The following is a 17,536-nucleotide window of genomic DNA, read 5'->3' as shown; positions in this document are numbered from 1 at the left end:
CCGTTGCTGGTTTATAGGAAACGAGGGTCAAACAGCAAAACGGTTTCCCGATTTCTTTGCCCAATTACCGAGGCTTTAGATCTTAGCGACGATTAGAAGACCGGCGATGCTGTTATCGCGTGACTTTCACCCGCTGCGCCGCCCAGATGGAAAACGAAGCGAGTGGTAATCGCCGTGGAACGAAAGCCTGGCACGAAAAATGGAAATTCGTTGAGAGGCGAAACGCGGACGAGAGAACGTTCGTTCGCTAGCCTCGGCGAATTTACGCGAATCGCCTTCCGTTTCTTTTCCACGAAAGCGTCGATTCGTCGCGAATCGCCGATCCTCCGGACGAAAAACGCGCGCATAGAAAGCAGAAGGAGAGCGGACGAGCGGCGAGGAGCGCGCGTGTTCGTTAGGTCGACGCGGGCTGTTAGCGCGCCGGTTGTAAACGAGGAAAGACGTTGGAACGGAAAGAAGAGGAAGGCGAGTCAGTGAATGAACGCCGCTCGGTAGCGGCGTGTGCGTGGCGGCGTACGCGCGGCCGTGCGTACGCGAACGCGGTGCGTGTCGCAGGGAACGCGCTAGCGAATGAATGGACGAATTCGAGTCGCGTATTTTGGCCTGTGCGTCACGACGCGCGGTGGAACGGCGCGCACGGAATTCAACGCGCCGTCGTTCATTAACGATACTTTGCGAAATCGTGATTGCCATCCAGATCGCAGTGAAATACGCCGGCCTCGCCGAGAGACTGGCAGCTCGTTATCCTCGCGAATGTCGCGATCCGACGCGATAAACTAATCGAAATTCTGCGATCGCCGCGTTCGCGAGTCTAGAACCGCGTTCTTGTTTGCGTATTCGTCGTGGCTAACGAGTAAGAAACCCTTTTAGTGTACAAAGAAGTAGATACGATCGTAGAGAGACGTTGCAGAATGATAAGAACTACGATACGAAAGAAGCGCGATTCGCAGAATTCAAATTGGTCGTAAAGAGTCCTATGCTCGCTACACTGCCTTTCGCGCAATGGATATCGCAGCTGCGTCCTGTCGCTGGCCAAGATGCGATTAGTCCAAAAGAAGATACAATTTCGAGGACGAGTAACAGCGCGTCGTTGTAAATCTCGCGAGCGAACAATAAGTCAAACGTAAGACGACGACCCTCGAGAGACGCGAGTTTAAAGACGAGACGGCAGACTCTTGTGAACGTGGTGGTAGTGTGGAGCGACGCATAGGACTTGGTCATATTACGGTCGGCTAAGCGCAGAAACTTACGTCGAACGTTCTCTATTTGGACGCGTAAGTATCGTTGATAAGGCGGCCGAACGATCGAAGAACGCTGCAAACGTGGGATAAAATGGGATAAATTGGAGGGAGATAGAGCATCCGAATCTCGAATATTCCCCGAGGAGCACGAAAATCGAACGAGAACGTAATTACACAGTAAGCTACTCTTTAAGAGCGGAAAACGGATAGCAGAGCACTTGGAAATATCGAGAGATGGCTTATTTCGCTTCACACCGAGGTTCAAGATTGAAAAGATCGCGTTGAATAAGAAACAGGAGCTGGTCGAATTCTTAAGGGCATCGAAGCGACTTTAAATCGTCCGCGAATGAAAGAAATAGGCACGAGAGGAAAGCAATCAAACGTATTATCGTTAATAAACAGACTAAAAAGTCGAGATCCAAGATGAGAACCTCGACGTAACTCGTTTACGGTACTCGAGAACGAACTACTAAATTCAACAATTTGTAACCTGACAGATGTGGAGCTGTTTTTCACCAACATTCGTGCACGTTCGTTGCTCCGTTCGTCCCTTAGCTCTAATAACTCGAATGTGATAATCAAAAGCGAGATTGCTAGTAGTAGAATAAATATGTAGGTCGCGAATTTGTTGCGTAGATGTTACGTCGGTACCACGATAGAGAGAGAGAGAGAAAGAGAGAGTATGGCTAAATGCTAGGAAATATCTTTTGCGAGAGGGACGACTAACTTTGCATTCAGAGACATCGAGGAACGAGCGATTACGGATGCTCCATCGTCCCGATCGATCGATCAGTGCGAGTGTTAATTCTAAAAAAGATGTTTAATCGAGTCGTCAGCGCGCAAGAGAAGCAAGTAGGATTTTAGTAGCAAACCGATATCGTTAACGAAAACGTTGGATAGAGGAGATCCGAGACGCGTTATACGTATACGTCATCGGAGTTAGGAATTCACGCACTCGTCAAAGACGAGAGGCGAAGATTACGCAATTTTGTCGCAAAGTCGTCGGCGCTTCGGAGTCGCGAAATTACGCGACTCGCATCGAACGATCACCGAGACGTCTAACGACGCTGGTATCTCGCGTTCCTTTTGCCACTTTTTCTATTTTTCATCCGACTTCCTTCGACTCGATCTATTCGAGCCGCGTGCCTTTTTTACCGTCTTTTTACGAGACCGGTCCGTGGAATACGCGCGCGAGGAAGAACGAACGAGGAATGAAATAAAGGAAACGCTGAACGTACACCGTGGAAACGAGTTTGTCGCGCAAAACCAAGGAACAAAGGACGATATCGACGAGCGAATCTCGATGTTTGTCGACGAACGGCATTGCGCTTTTCTCGCGAGCTCTGTGTTTCCGTCTACAATACGCGGATACGTGCCAGTGTTTTTCATAGCGCGACGTTGCGACATTGGAATCGCGACACGCGCCACTTTTTTTTTCGAAAACGTCCAAGAACTCGTATGCAGTGCAGCTCCAACGACGAAAAAAATTCGGAACGTCCGATGTTTTTCCAACGACCGTCGAACCGTATCTTCGAATTCCGACGTTCGAGCAAATATAACGTCGCGTCGCCGTTGTTGTTTCGGCGTGTGGCGCGTTAGCGTCGACGTTTACATACGAGTGGCGTTCGCGTAAACGGCGAAAAATCTTGGCTCGCGCGCTCGTGTCATACGGCGTAAAAAATACGATAACGCGATAAAAGATTCTCCGAAAAGGAGTTTCGCGATTCGTCGCGATAACGTGCCGCCGGCTCGTACAGAAACGAACACAGAAGTCTTTCTTGCCGAACGCGACGCGCGGCTCGTTATCTCGATCGACGACAAACGGCTACTTTAATTCATTTCCCGGTACTATCGACTCGAGTGCTTTCTTTTCGATGAATCAGCGCTCTGGCACGCGGCGGTGATGTCAATCTTTGTACAGCTGACTACGAAAAATACCGACGAGCCCCACCTTCGCGAACCAGAGACGACTCTTCCCTGTCCTTGCATTCTTTCGGTGTAACCGCGAGCTCGACTTTGTCCTCGTGACGCGCCACCCGCGACTTCCCCCCTCCCTTCGCAAATATCTCGTTCTCGCGCAAATTTCTCTACGGACGTCCCGCGAGATCGAGATTGCGCGACAGAAAATAGAAAATTGCCTGTTTATTCGTTTATTTATATTTATTACAAGTTCGAGTAACACCGTTTTTTACTCAGTCAGACACAAGTTTCTCGCGTGTTTCTTCGAAACGATTCGCGAGACTAGTCCAATACACGGCACGTTGGCAGATGCGATCGATAGATACAGTTTCTACCGGAGACAAACGTAACGTCGGCTTACGAGTCTCTGGTTCGTTTCAGCGCGAACAATCCCGGGCACGTTGATCAGTTAACCGCGGAATTTAGTTTTAGAAATCTCTCGTGGGGTTAGATCGCGAAGTTTGTAAAAGGATACGAGCGACGACGAGTAAACTCGTCCGATACAGTTAACCGGTTAAGAGCGGATCGTAGTCGCGGCGTGTTATCGGAATGGGCTTGATGTTGCCGAATTGACGAGTTTCGAGACGAGCCGTCGTTTCTTGTATTAATTATTTTTATTACCGGCGTTCGCGGTCGTGTAACCCTTTGATATATCGTTCGATCACAAGTCGTTTGTGGGTGACGACGCTGTCTATTAACGTTTGTTCGTTTATTTCAACGGGATATAATCCTCGTTAGCGTACGATGGAACATTGTACGCGTAATGCACTTACGTACGTACGTAATAAATAACAAAGTGCACAGCGAACGTATACGGAAGGTGGATGAAAAAGTAAGCAGATGCAACGCGTAGGAATGCAACAGGCGAAGAGAAGAAAGCGTAGTATGTTAGAGACGCAAGAAGAAAGAAAAACAGGAGAGAACACGATTAAACGGAACATTCGCGAAATCGTAATTATTCGTCGCTTGAGAAATTCGACAGACCCGGTGAACAAATCGATGTCGTTTTACTCAAAGAGTTCGTAGTTTTACAAATGCGACTAACGGGATCTGAGATGAAAGAGGAAGACAGCGACGTATGTACAATACGCCTAATATGACGTTACGATGCTTCGTAATATCATACAGGAAGAAAGGATTTGGAGGAAAAGGAAGAAGGAGAGAAAAAGCGTATCGGCTGGCAAAATTCACTGACGTTTATTATCGTTCGGTTAAATTGGCCAAAGGTCGTAGGGCGAGCTGTTCGACGCGGTGAACTAAGCTTTCTTTCGAACGGCGCTGACGTGTTTCACTCGAAAGGAAACAGTATTTCAGTATTTTCTATGCCTCTTGTATAGAATCGAGAGCGAACGAATTCCAGCAAAGGTGAATCATCGGAACGAAACGCGTCTTTTCGACGTCGAACGCGAATCGATCTTCTTCTTTCTCTTGCTTCGCCGTCGAACGCGAACGTAGTAGAAAGAGTCGAAGAAACGGTCGTCTTTTTGCTCGAAGATCGATGACGCACGCGTGCGCGTGCATTCTCGGAAAAGATCGCGAACAACCCTGTTGATCCGGACGAAGGATCCCTCGTCTACCGACATTTTTATCCAGCGTTCGTTTCGTCGAATTCGTATCGCCAACGATTCCCGACTCGTCACGATTTCTAATAGATGATCGTTGCGTATATCGTCACAGAGCCATAAATCGGCGATAGAAAAACCAACGAGATCTAACGAACATTCCGCGGCCCATCGAAACAGCGACGTAGAGAGCGTTCGAGCGCCAGGAAACTGTAACAGCGTGGCCATCTCCGACCTTGGGTCCCAGCGACACCTCCATAGGAGCCAAACGCAAATATAAAATTTCCTAAAATCAGCTCTCGACACTCCCTGTTCCAACACTCTGTACCGTCACTCAGATGGATTTGTACAGTAAATTTGACCACTATATCTAAAATTAACTTTCATCGAAAGAAGATTAAAAGGAAAACACCCCACTGACCTTACTGAAGAAATAAAATAGTTAAACTCGAAGATGGTATCCCACTGTGGGTAGCCATCCGCGTGTTATTTAGCAATTAAGTTAATAAGATTTATCAGATGTTCGGCTGGACGAATGGTAAATAATAATTGTAAGTAATAAGAAAGAAATATCTGAAGTTCAATTCTTTACCTTATTTGTGAAACGTTCGAACTGCGACGCTAGGAGATCACCGGTGATATGTCAATTTCGTGATTTCTTTAATTTTCTACGTGACAATACGAATCGCGACGAGTATGTATTTATTTACTTATTTATTTATTTACTCGTTCGTTTAACGGGCAGCATCCTTTTGGAAAATTTAACGCAATAAGAAACGAGTGAATGATATATATACATAAAGAATAATACGGAGCATGTGGAAACAGCGTTAAGATACATCGCATAACTCAGACACTGAACGTTATACCGTAAAAGAGCGAAGAGAAGAGGCGAAAGATGAAGTTGGCGAGCGTACGAGTTGGCCCGATACGGTTAAATACGGCGATTAACGGTAACGTTAGTTCGACCTGGAGATACGTGAAACCGAGCTAAAGCGAAGATGTTAAAAGGTGTAGTGGGCGCGCTAATTAACCATTTGTTCAATGAATGACGTATATATAACATTTGATTTATTGTCTAACTTGTAGTTAAAAAAGAATCTTTTAACGTACAAGTAAATGTACGATCGGTTTCGTCGTGTATTCGAAAGCGAGACAGGAACGAGAGGCGTCGTTGAAACGCGTGGACAGAAAAAGTCAAGAACCTCGCACAACTCATTAACATTTATAAAATGACCATGAAGAGCGTGATGCGACCGTCGCGTGAGAAGAAAACGATGTCTCCAGCCGGGCCGAGAAACGCACGATTTCAAACGAAATCAAACTTTCCACTACGTATTGCGTTTAGTACTTTGTGCGCAAGTAGCAACTTCGTTTTAAGACGTTGGTCGTTTTAAATCGATCGTACGTCGCAGGTGAGCAGATACGGTCGCCGTATGACCAAAAAACGAGCGACCAGACGCAAGAACATACGCCGAATATCTATCTCCTTGCGAACCTTATTTCGAAAATACTTTTCTCTTTTTTATTTGCGAGAATTTTACGATCGATTCTCATTGAAAATTATAAGTAAATTATTCTCGTGTGTTCCTATGTCGTGTTTAATAAGTGTTTATCGAAGTATTTGTTCGATTCTAGTTGAATCTAATGCTTCGATCTAAAGGGTAATGTCTTTTCAGCCTGCGTGGTTTTGTAATGGGTTGTGTGGGTGTAGTGGGCGTAGTGGGTTTTGGTGGTTCTTAATTCTTATGTTATCGTTGAGAATTTTGGATCTTAACCCATTTGCATCATGGCCCTACTTTCAGAAGACTGGTTCCTATCACCGCGCGTGGTCGGTCGTAGTTGCGGTAAATGACATTCGAATTCTTCGTGGAGTTTATCGAAAATTTACTCTTCGAAACGATTAGGTAGACAATGTTACTTCGCAAACATCGCATCTTACGTTCCTTATAGCTGAGAAAAAAAGAAAAAATTATTTATTTAGAAAAATAATAGGAATAAGAAATAAGAAATTTAATCGTATTATTTCGCGTGGAATTCTTTAAAATGGTCGAAACAATAAACCGATATAGGCAAGATGCTGGCAAACGTGTCAAACGCGATCTCTCACATGTGAAGAATACTTAGCAACTGAAATAAAAAGTAATATCCACGCTTGGATGCAAATGGGTTAATAGCCGAAATAATGGTGCAGGAATACTAAATTTACGCTTGGAATTCATATTAGAATAGTTATATATTTATTTGATAAACGATTTCAAAGATACAAACTTGCACGCGTCTCAACACTTTCTTCCATAGCCCACTGTTAACCGACTGAACAGTTTACGTTCATCTGTTTTCGAGACACCGCGTACACACATACTTCCACACACTCATATTCACATACAAGTGTTACTATTACGCATCTAACCTAGTGTAGCACATAAAATTATACATATCTCAATAGTTCAGATATAACCGAATTTGGATATTTCTTCTTTAAATGTTGGTATCTTAAGGTCGCCGTGTATTGTTTCGTTGGTAACATAGCAAGATGCATCCTATCAAGGATCTTAGAGTTTTCGGTTGGAATCGTTGAAGAATTTCTATGTTGGAATTACTCGCTGTTCCCCATAGTTGGATCGCACAAGTCCAAACAGGTTTTAATATGGCATTAATTTCGAATATGATGGAACAGAACAGCGTAGAATTCTTAATGCGACTACGCTCTTAAAGCAGCTAGATGTTCTATAAATGAAACCGAGTATTTCGAACGCTGTAGCCGCAATTTCGGCAATGTGCTCGGCGAACGAAACGTTCGACGACAATGTATTACGTTGTCCGGAAAGTTTCCTTCGTTTTATGAGGAAATAATAGACGAACAACGCTTTTTGTTTTATATTATTTTAGCGAATTGCGTACGATCCATTTTTGTTCTGTCGAGGTAAACACCGTGACATTTCGCGGACTTGGTTTCACGTTTGTACGGAGGTGCACTGTTGTAAAAAACGTGCTTGCGAAAGAAAGACACTTCTCGGACAACCTGATAACTTGGAAGCCCGAATGGCGTTAACAGAGACGAAAGAGCGGTGTCGTTTAGAATATAGAAATATGGTAAATATTAGGCGAGAAGCTTCTTTTCCTTTACAAGGAAATAACGCGCGAGATTTGTCGTTTTATATCGTTCCATCGGATTACGTACGATCCGTTTCGTTGCGATAGAAGAAAATAATATAAAAGAAAGTCGTGCGTCTACCGTCTCCTTATAAAACAAACGAAACATTTGACATACGTCAAATACCAAGAATACGTACTAAGAAGCAGATGGGAAGAAGATAAATAAGAAAGACTACAAGTAAGATAAAGAAAATAACGATCGATACAGATAACTGAGAACAGCTACTGCTAAGAATAACGAGTCGAAGGTGGCTCGCTTCGAGACCGTTGTTACAGAATCATGAAAAATATCAACTTTGTTATCAAGCTTGTTGACCGACATACACGTTCGTTTAATAGCATTAAATTTACCGTGAAAGAGGTACGGCGTCGTACGAAAAGAGTAAACAGGAATTTGCAAGGCAAAGAAGCTCCGCTGCAAGATGTACAAACGTGGAACAATTCGAGAATTGCCGGACGATTCGTGGCACCGTCTAAGACGTTTACGTAACGTTTATTTATTTATCGCATAGGCGTATGCGCGGTAAAATCGTGTCCGGGACAGGTTGGACGCTCGATCGTTAGCGCGGAATTTGTCGGAGATGGGTTAATATATCGGGGACGACGTAACGAGGTTAATCAGCGCAAACGGCGCGGAAGTTCTAACGATAACAGATATCGCTGGCGCTCGCGAGAGGAATCGCGATTGCGAACGACCGGTTGCGCGTTCGCTTTGTAGGTAAATTAGCGAAACATCGGCGTGGAATACCTGGCGGAAGCAAACCGAAAGTCCTTTGCGGAAGCGAAAACAAATAGCGAGGCTCGATTCGAGCCATTCGCGCGACCAATTTACGGCATTTGCCAGTGAAACTGGAACGGGTTCGCGAGTACAAGTATCGCGCCGCGTCCTACAACTTCCGACAAGCCACGCGCCAGTTTCATCGTCCCTTTCAAATTACTCCGGCTAATTATTCCGCCCTTTCGAAGTAAGTTTCGGTGGTCCGGCAATTGCCACCGTTTTCTCTCAATGATCGATTGGATGCGACGCGACGGCAAACGACGACCGCGAATGGAAATTCCCCCCACCCCACGGACGTTTATTTTATCTCGACCGATTAATCGGATATATCGAGCAACCGCCACGACTGCGCCGCTTAATCGTATTTATCGTAATCCGTCCGCGTCCCGATCAAATCGCTTTAGCGTCGACCAATCGGCTACGTTCATTACGTACCTCGCTTGTTTCAGATATCGTTGTAATAATTAATTCGTCGAGAGACGTTTCGCCGCCGGCGTCCAATTTCCTGCAATATCGGCTCGCGGCATTCGCTAGAAAACGCGATCGCGTTCGCGTTTTTCCCTCTGAACGACCACAGATCCTCGTGTTTTCACGGTCTGAATGGACGAGTTTCGTAGTAAAACACGCGAATTGGACGATCGATTCGAGTAAATCGTAAGAAGAGACAGATCGTAGACAGATAAAGAAATCGCGTTTCTCTTAGGCTTACTATCTCGTACTACGTTCTATCGCGTCGTCTTACGTCGCACTTGCCACGACTCGGTCGCGATTGGAATTTCATTGCAGCCACGTTACGGCTGCGATCGATTCGAAGCAGAGACGCGAACGCGGGACGAAGACGGCTATGCGAAACGAAAGGAGAAAAGCGTATGCACGGTTCGAGGTTCGCAGAGAAAACCTGTTGAGCGATTATTATCCTACTGGCCACTTTTTTCCGGTCGGTGGACCGGTCTCCGCGTACGCTCGACCGACTCGGAATGATCCAGTCAACGCGATCCACCTTTTCGGGAATGACCGTGGCTTCTCGAGCGTTGCGGAATATCGTCGCGGAGAAGATTACTCCGCTCATCCGCCGAAAGAAACAAAATGTTATTTTATCCGTAAACAACGTACGTGATTTTACCGTCTTACGTTAATCGCATTAGCAACGCGGCTAACGAAGCGAACAGGTCGCTTGGATTTATATTTGCACCTGGTAGGAATTTGAAAAATTCTACGACTCTTGCAAACTCTCTACGATTCTTTGGTTTTGTCCCATTCGGAATATGCCAGTGTCGTGTGTAATCTCCTATCTATCGATCGAAGCGCGTCAAAAAGTTGTGGAAAAAACACGGCGTAAGTTCTTCTGGTTTTGCCCGATGGTGTCGTTCGATGTACAGTCGCGGCCACAATTAGCTTGTCCGAGAAGCGTCTTTCTTTTACAGACACGTCTTTTACAACGACGCATCTTTACGCAAACGTGAAAGCTAATCTGTCGAACTCCGTGATCTTTAATTTTGATAGAACAAAACGAATCGTACGCAATTCGATAAAATAATATAAAACGAAAAATACCGTGCATCCATTATTTCCTTAGAAAACGAAAGAATCTTTCGGACGATCTAATACGATCCCATACTCGAGACAGATCGGCTTGTTATCGTTGTTAATTTTCCCTTTAAAATAAATTCCGTTTAAATCCTCCGATTAAAACACGCGTGAACTGTTGGTCGCCAAGATTTCTGAAAAGAGAAGATTCATTCCAAATAAATGTGGGATGGTGTGACGTCAGGGAAGGACGTGGCTGATCGTTTATAAACGTGGTCAAGATACGTTAACGTTGCCAAGGAGTGTTGCGAGCGTTACCAAGGTTTGTTAAGGGAAAAATGAGCGTGGAAAATACTGTAAGAGTCGAATTAATCGTGGTCGAGAGAAGTTCGTCGTGACGCAGAATTAGCGATAAACGAATACGCGAAACGCGATATTCTATCCGATTGAGTGCTACGATATTGTATTTATAATACTGTTTCCTATTAACTAATAATATAGCATTCCTATATAAATACACATAGGAAATATCTTTTATTCGAAGAATACGACGGTAACTGGCGCGTTGACCACGCACTTAGAACCACCGTCGTAAATCGAATACGATCGCGCTAGGGAATAAAAGACGGGTCGTCGATATTCTGTTTTCATTCGAGGTTATAAATAATCTCGTCGATTACCCTCGACTTTTCTCCACCTTAGAAATTTCAGCGCGCGTTCGCACGCTGCTACGATCTCGCGGCTTGAATTCTTCCTGAACGATATTAAAAATAGCGATCCGATTACCGGAGTCTGTACGTATGCTAATGCAATAGTCGATCGGGTTGATTTCTTCTCTGTTTCCCTTGGCAAGTTTAGATGCTCGCGATATTCGCAACCTCCTTGAACCATCGTAACGTACCTACGTTTCTCTGCTTATTTATTCTACCGTTGCGTTGTACTCGTAACTTAACTTTCGTATCTCTGTCACTCGTACATTTAGTTTTCTCTGCGGTATTAAGCAGCTGATGCGCGTTAATTATGACAAACGAATAAATATCTCTCGCAGCTGTCCGAACATCGATATCCGGATGCGACTCTGTCCAAAGGGTCCGAGCGAATTGCCGCGAATTTACGAGAATAACGTCGTGCGACGTACGGAGTATCCACTGGAGAATTCGCAATCGGCGAAATGCAAACCGGCGAATATTTACCGACAGGAACAAACGGTTTATGCGCTTGCTTGTTCGACTCGGACGCCGCGACGCGCGTTCCTCTTCGTCCGCTCGCGTCTCGCCGAAGTTACTCGAGATCGCGTACCGCTACGCTGGTCGTCGCCTTTCTTCTCGTTGATAGCGACGATCAGACATCTGGGAATCTCACGAATCTTGGAGACGTTCCACGTTCTTGGGAGCTGGATTCGCGCGAAGAAGTTCTGTTGGAAAAGGCTCTCGCCCCGTCGCAGCGTCGACGGTTGGACGACAAAGATCGTGGCGCGCGATCGATCTTTCCCCTTCTCGTGGATGAAAACGCGCGGATCGCGTTTCTCAGACGGGAAATGGAAAGGCGAAATTGCTTTTCGTCGTATCGTTGGTAAATAACCAGGGAGGGGGGTTAAAGTAGCTGGCAAGTAATTTAGACGTCGATTCGACTGTGCCGTCGATTTGAACGCGATCCCCGTCCAACGTAAAGTTTCGAATCGAACAAAATATTTGCCGGAGCACTCGGCGCTGCGCGAGATCGACTATCCACACGGAAAACGTCGAAAGATTTCGCAGACCAGCCGTTTCTGCCGCAACGAGCGCCGTAGCGTCTTTCGTACGCCGTACGCGGAAGACTGAAGGAAACATCGTTGATCAAATATTTTAGCAAGATCCGCGTTGCAGGAACTCGCGGATCTCGACATTTACGTACGTTATAATAGGCAAACACGGACGGCGCGTTTGTTCCCGACCGTTTGCAATTAGCAAACACCGCGGTCGAGCTTTCGTAGCTCGTCGAAGATGGTGCCGGGAGGACTCGAAGCGGCGCGCGATCCTTCTCCGAGGACGCTTACGGATCGCGGAAGCTACGCGAGCACGACGCTGCTGGGATTTGGCGGACGTATCTCTCGGACGAAGAAGGAATCGCCTTCCCGACTTGACTCGACGCGTTGACTTACCGCGCGAGAGCAAACGCGAAGGAAAGAAAAGAAATCGTGGGACGACGTATTTCGCGAGCAACGCGTCTCAAGAAGATGCAGCGAACGAAAGAGGAAAGAAGCAGATTGCCGTTGCTTCCGTCGACCTAGAAATCTCTGCTCGCACGACGACGGTCGAAAATGCGGAAATGGAGTCTCTCTGGTCGTTTCTCCGTTTTCGCGAGCATCCCGCGAAGAAACGCACGTTTTTTATTCGACGACGCAGCCGTGACACGCGTGCGACTCCCGCACGCTCGCCAAGAACGCTCCTGTACCGATGACCGTTCGTAACGATCGACCGCGCAAAGAATCGCCACGCTCCGACAAAGAATTTCCTACCCTTCGACGTACACGCCGCAGGCGCTCTATCTACGGTCTACGCTCTACACGCTGGTCGCAATTTTCCTCTTTTCCCCCTTTTCGAGAGAGAGAGAGTACGCGATTTCGAGTCGCGGCACCGATAAATCACCGCCGCAGAATATTCGAGAAGACGAGCCCGGAACATCGTCGCGGAACGCTCTTCGCTGGCTTCCGGCCGGCTCCGCGAACGTCTTTTCCTCTCTTTTCTTGACTTTCCACGGGTCGCTCTCTCGCCGACTACGTAGCTCGTTAATCGCGCGACGATGTCGCCGCAGTGGTCGTTGCAGCCAAAGGTCTTCGGGAAACGAAGAGAAACGGGTTTCCAGCTTTCGGCCGGCTGACGCTAAAACACGGAAACGCGAAAACTCGGTGGTGCACGGAGAGGAGCGCAGAGAGAAAGGGAGATGGCGAGTAATTGTTGTTGCATCAGCGCACGGTTGCAAAGAAACGACGCGTTGCAAAACGAAAGGAGAAAGGAGAGATGAAAAAGTGGCGAGAGCGGTCTTTGCGATCTAACGCAACCGTGTCTCTGGACGAGGATCCGCGCGAAGCCAGCCTCCGCTGAGGCTATTCTCGCAGCACAGCGATAATTCTAGCGCTCGGAAGTCCGCGAAAATTTACCCTCGCTCAAGGGGTTAAAAGACCGCGAGCAACGGCACGCGCGTACGTTCGCGAAATCTCCAACCGGCGTCAGACTTCAACCCTCCGCGGCTCGTCCGCCCCGCTAATTACATCCGTTTTAATTACGTCTGTTTCACGGGCCGGTGAGCACGCTCCTCTGCCGGCGAAAACCAACTATTCGAAAAGGATCGGAGTTTCACTGGCTCGCGATCTTCCTCCTTCGCGGACCATCCTCGTGCTTCGCACGAAACGTCCATCCGGAGCGAAACCGGAAGTCTTGACCGACAACGAAAATACCCGCAGCTTGTAATCGATGGTGGAAACGCGATACCTGACCCGTTTCACCCGCAGATTCGTCGAACGCGAAGAACGAAGAACGCGTTTACGCCGCGGCGACGGACGTCCCGAAAGAAGACGGACGACTCGTTAAGGCCGGAGTCGTTGTTCTCTCGGTTTTCCTTTCTTCGTACGCGACGATGGTCGAAAGGACGAACGCGCGCGCCCTTAATACGCGGTATTAATAACGAGCGGTTTTATAGACCCACTGGATGGTTGGTCGCTTCGCAGCCGCAGCCGCAGCCACAACCACGAACCGAAACGAGATTCTACTAGGCTAGACGTTATTATTCGCCGCGTCACTCTTGATGTCGCATTTACGCGATCCTCGTTTGTGCGAGGCGAGCTCCCGCACGGTTCGCTGTGCCTGAAAGGACCGACAGTATCTACGCTGGCTCGCTTATTACGATCCCTCGCTTTCCTTCTCTCGCCTCGTCGTCGCCCGGCTCGTCGATGCTTCCACGATGCCCTGGCGAATACGCCTCTTCGAATTTCACCTTCTTTGCGGCCAACGTTTCCTCTTCGCCCTGTTTGCCAGCCGCGTCGATTCCGCCCGATCGCCTCCGTCTCTCTGCGTTCGAACGAAAGCCCTCGCTTCTTTCTGCCACCTTCTCGTCCGTTGCGTCTCTCGTGCGAAAAGGCGATTTCGCGAGTCCAGGGCGACGGAGGAACAAGGAGAAAGGAAAAGGGTTAAGGGCGCGAAAAATCGCGCGCGAATTAAATTTCGTTAAATCTGTAGCGGCACTCGACAGCAAACTTTCCAACGGGTTCTGTCCCGCGACTGGCAGAGCTGTGGTTAACGCAGTTGGTTACGAACGTTCGAGACCTGCTTCGAATCCCGGTTTGTTACACAATTCCTAACTGAGAAGAAGGCAACTCGGATGAAGACAAAAATCGTATACAGCGACAGCACGAATCACCTGCTATCCATCTCGAATCTATCGGATTTATCGAATAAATTAAGGGAAAACGAGAAACATTTTGTCGCGATAGCGAGTATAACGCATTAGAACGAATTACACGTTAACGAGGATACGACGAGGACAGAGAGTAAAGCAAGGAGAAAGAAAGTTAGCGGTGAAACGAGTGCCGCGACAGAAATTTCTGCAGCATTGCAAAAGCGATTGTAGTTTATGGACGAACGATGGAGACATCGCGTATGCGAGCTGTAGAGCGTGCGATTAGTCGTGGGCAGAAGGAGAACAATTTCTAGCTTAACGCACGGTAATGTACAAGTGCAAATGATGTGGAACATGGAGAGAATTAATCGGCCGATTAATAATCTTGCAAACAAACGGTGCATCCGCTATCGCGCGAAGCTGTCCAACGGTCGATAACCTCGTCCGCGTTAGAACGTTTTCGTAATCGCTACGATAGCATTAGGTTGTCCGAAAAGTTCCTTTCGTTTTATAAACGCAAATAATAAACGCACAATGTTGTTTGAATTATGCACGAACATGATAATAAAAATAGAACTAAATGGATCATACCTAATTCAATAAGATAATATAAAACAGAAACTGTTCGTTCGTTTATCGTCGCCTTACGAAAGGAAAGAAACTTTCCGGACAACCTAATAAGAAACACGCGGACTTGTGCGATTTGCGGAAAATGCTAGAAATTTATACCGCGCTGTTTCAATTTGCGAACGATCTGATTATCACAATACGGTGACCGGAGCCGTATTTCAAACGCGCAAGGAAAAACGAAACGAACGAAAAGGAATCGCTGCCTTCGATCGACTTTCGTTCGCCAGCGTTTCGCGCGTCGCTCGTGGAAGCCACGCAATCTCACGAACAAACTCTCGATTACGCAAAAGCGTCTGCTGTTTTACCCAGCCCGGCTTGTTCCCGTAGAAACTTCACGACGAGAGAAAAAAGCACCAAGCGACGACGATGTGTACCGATGAATTATATGCGTCGCTCCGCCGCGCGTTTCTTCTTCCTTTTCCTTTTTCGTCCCTTTTTTTTTTTCTCCTCCCACTTCTCATTAACGATTACCGAGCCGCGCGCAACTGGTTCGTTTGGACAATCGATCCTGCAGCCTGGAATTTTTCGTCGTATCGACGCGCTCGCTCCATAAAGTCGTCCGCGATACGTCGCGCGTCCGGCTTCTTCCTTTTTATTATTGTTATTTATTTGCCAATATCGAAAGCCTGTGATTTATTTGCTTGCTTACACATATACAAAAAACCCTTTGGGAAAGCGTTTAGGGGCTCAGAGTGTATCGACGCGTGATCCCTCGAAAGACTACACGAAGTCGTGGAACAAAATCGATAGACCGGCTGTAGCTGTCGCGGAATTTACAAAGGCGATCGATACGATTGAACTGGCAGTAAAGGACGCGACGCGTACGTACGAGAAAGAAGCGAACGACGTCTGATACTTGCGACCGGAGCGTAAAGTTTTGCGAGAGATAACAGCTCCGGGCAATCGATACGATTATGGAGAAGTTCATAAATTGATAAAATATCGAACAATGCGGGTGGTCTTTTTCCAACGTCGTAAGGTTAATTCTCGATGGAACGAGAGCATCGTAGTTGCGAGACGTTACGTCCGGTGACTCTTCGCGTTTGAGGCGGTCACCAGCTGTGCACATAGAATTAAGCGGACAGCGGTAATCCCAAGGAATTGTGATAAAACGAGGCTTTTTGATTTACCGTCAAGGCCGTTTCTTGGCATAAAACATCTTCGAGTCAAGAGGTTTCTTATGGTTATTGCTCCATCAGGTAGAAATTGGGGTTTCCCCATGTTTCCCGGGATTCCACCCGTAAGCGACAAGTGGTGGGGCGATCACCACCGGGCATCGTCTTTAGAACAGTCAACATCTCTTTATCGAGTTCACCATTCGATCGTTCACCTACTTAACTACTTAACTAAATCGTGTTGTCTTGCCTCGGAGTATCAATATCGTTAGGAAACACGTGATGTGATAATGAATAAACTCCGGGTAAAACAACGTGCAACCATCGAACAAAGACAAATTTAAATTTTCCGACTCTCCCCGGACCGGTATAAATGAACGAACGCAATCGAATAGAGCTTAGTTATCGACGAGTATCTACGAGTTTCTAATCGGCGATTGTACACTGTCTTGGCGAATACGAGCGTCTCAACGACATTATTTATACTTATTTATTTAATTATTTGAAATACGTTTGACAGGTTATTCTGACTACCAATCCTCTACAAACCTCTACAAACTTATACCTTATCTTTTCTACAAAGTTGTTGGAAATATATAATATCTTTGAACTGTTAATCGATTACTATACTCATTGAACTACCTCTATTATCTTATTCCATTTGCTTCAGAGGACAATTGAAGTCATCAGCGGCGTCCAACCAACGACTGGCCCCAACGACCGTGCGCGGTCGGTCGTAGGTGCGGTAAACGACATCCGAATTCTTCATGAAGTTTATCGAAAATTTACCGTTCAAAACGATTGGTAGACAATGTTACTTCGCAAGCATCGCATCTTACATTGTTCACAACAGAGGAAAAAGATTATTTATTTAAAAAAAGAATAAGAAATAAGAAGTTAAATCGTATTGTTTCTCGTGGAATTCTTTAAAATGGTCAATACGATAAACTGATATAGGCGAGATGCTGACAAACGGGTCAAACGTGATCTCTCATATCCGAAGAATACTCAACGACTGAAATAAAAAGCAGTCGCAGCGCGCGTAACAATTCGCGCTTGGTGATGGAAGCCAATCGCAGCGCGCGGATTAATCCGCGCTTGGATGCAAATCGGTTAATCGAAACAGGGGATCGGTCAGTTTGTGGCGTCGATTGTCTAATCGTAACGGGAATTTGCGACTCCGATTGACGC

General features: G+C 46.6%; 1 protein-coding gene and 1 long non-coding RNA gene across 2 annotated transcripts in view; both read left to right on the top strand.

Moving 5' to 3' along the window:
* The window catches only part of LOC117236213, a 43,340-nt gene extending 41,419 nt beyond the window's left edge, over positions 1-1,921 (top strand). The window contains exon 4 of the long non-coding RNA XR_004493815.1: positions 1,901-1,921. This is a non-coding gene — a long non-coding RNA (uncharacterized LOC117236213). The remainder of the gene's footprint in view (positions 1-1,900) is intronic.
* Positions 1-17,536, top strand: part of LOC117236020 (cysteine-rich motor neuron 1 protein-like) — a 156,151-nt gene that overhangs the window by 90,332 nt on the left and 48,283 nt on the right. The gene's annotated exons all lie outside the window — the stretch shown is intronic.

The sequence above is a fragment of the Bombus vosnesenskii genome, unplaced genomic scaffold, assembly GCF_011952255.1.
Source record: "Bombus vosnesenskii isolate JDL3184/JDL3185 unplaced genomic scaffold, Bvos_JDL3184-5_v1.1 scf7180000013264, whole genome shotgun sequence".
In the NCBI taxonomy this organism is placed as follows: domain Eukaryota; kingdom Metazoa; phylum Arthropoda; class Insecta; order Hymenoptera; family Apidae; genus Bombus; species Bombus vosnesenskii.
The sequence above is the reverse complement of the archived record's forward strand: the minus strand, read 5'-3'. Positions and strand labels throughout refer to the sequence as shown.